The sequence below is a fragment of the Rhinolophus hipposideros genome (genome assembly GCF_964194185.1).
Source record: "Rhinolophus hipposideros genome assembly, chromosome: 6".
Taxonomy (NCBI): Eukaryota; Metazoa; Chordata; class Mammalia; order Chiroptera; family Rhinolophidae; genus Rhinolophus; species Rhinolophus hipposideros.
This window is the reverse complement of record NC_138052.1, coordinates 62,567,290-62,569,011: the sequence shown is the minus strand read 5'-3', so window position 1 is coordinate 62,569,011 and position 1,722 is coordinate 62,567,290. Positions and strand designations below refer to the sequence as shown.

The 1,722-nt window shown below is 44.5% G+C and overlaps 1 pseudogene across 1 annotated transcript; it reads left to right on the top strand.

Annotated features, from left to right (window-relative positions):
* The first annotated feature begins 1,177 nt into the window (after positions 1-1,177).
* LOC308498552 (josephin-1-like) lies at positions 1,178-1,722 on the top strand (annotated as a pseudogene). Its single transcript has one exon. The product of its transcript is annotated as a josephin-1-like (transcript).

The window sequence follows — 1,722 nt, the reverse complement described above, 5'->3', positions numbered from 1 at the left end:
ATTCTTCACTGAATTCCTTCTTTCTGATAAATGTGTCAATACTTTAGTGGTGATAAAATGTTTGCTGCTGGGCATCTGGGTGTATTTGGATGCAGAGGAACATTTTTCTGAATCAACTTAATAATGGGTCCTAGTGGATGAGTTAAATCTTGTTTTCATTTCAAAGTAAACTGCTTTCTGAATAATTATACTTTCATTGATAACAGTAACTTAGTTTAGTCGGTGAAGACATATACTCTATCACCTTTTAATGAGACAATTCTTGTCTGTCATTGAGGAAGAGTTGGGGATCTAAAACTTCTCCCCCAAACTGGAAATATCCCCATCCTCATGTGAAAGGATTAGGAATATACTATGTGTTAGATTAGGAATAAACGATAGCAGTGTCCTCCTATTATCAAGTGCATTTCACCTGTTTGAGTACTCAAAGGAAAGAATACTAAATTTACATTTTTAATTTAAAAAAAGGTTAAAATTCCATAGATGCCCATCTGTTAGCTCACTGTGCGTGGCCCAGATGATGGGCCACAACCCCAGGTGGCAGAAAAGGTGAGAGTTCAGCTTTCCTAAGGAGCCGGCCCGGCCCTCTTGGCCCACCCCCTGAGGGGACTGAACCGCACCCAGGCTGATGGAGAGTCTCGCCCCACGCCCAGCAAAGACTGTGACCCCGCTGGCGCTGGCGGGCCCTGGAGAACTGCATTCTATCCACCACCTAAGCCTTGTCTCCTGAATCAGTGGTGTGGTTGTAAAGAAATGGAAGAAAGGAATAATGTGATGGATTCCATTCTGTCCTCCTGCACTAAAGCCTGGTTAGCTTTCGCAGAGAGGGAAATACAGCAAGAAAACCATGGTTTTTTTGGGGGCGGGTGGGGGTGGGAGTGGGATGGCAGGGCGGGAGAACATGCTCTTAGATTTTATATGACTTTTTAAAATTTGGTACTTTGACAGTGGCAGTGAAATACACTAATCCAAAAATTATTTTTCTATTGGGAAGAGAGAGGAAAAAGAGGAGGATTGTTTTTCCTTTTGATTCCAACATTTTCTCTTTGTGACAAACCGTAAGTCATGGACACTAAAAAAATAAGGCGTACCTCAGGAACCCTGAAAAGACTGAGAAGCTTACATTCTTCTCCAGGAGGGAAGGGTGGGGTGTTTTTAGCCCCCTCTGGAACCTAAAATGAAACACACAAGTTGTGAACCATGGAAAGGAGACAAGGTCAAATCTGAATCACTGGAGCTGCCCCAGGCATCACCCCCACAAATCTGCTATGAGAAACAGTGCTGGGCGCTTTGTGCCTGTGTGCCCTCAATAACGTCTCCCAGGACAACAGTGCATTCAGCTGGGAAATGCTGTAGGAGATTTTCCAGAGGTTGTCTCCAAACAACATGATGACTTCCCACAAGAAGAGAATGCTGGGAAATGGGAACTACAATGTGAACATCATTATGGCAGCACTTCAAACCAAAGGCTATGGAATTGTTTGGTGGGCTGAGCACAGGGATGTCAGTGCCATTGCGCTCCCTAATGTCATGGCTTCGTCATGAATCTACCCTCCAGCCTGTGCTGATGGCTACTGAAGTTGCCTCTCAAAAGGCAGCACAAGGATCTGTGTTCAAGAGACAGGTGGTGTCTACTCCAACTTTGATCCAAATGGAAGATGCCTGCCCAAGTGGATTGGAGGTGAGAGCGAGCTCAGGAAATTCCTAAAACATCATTTGTGA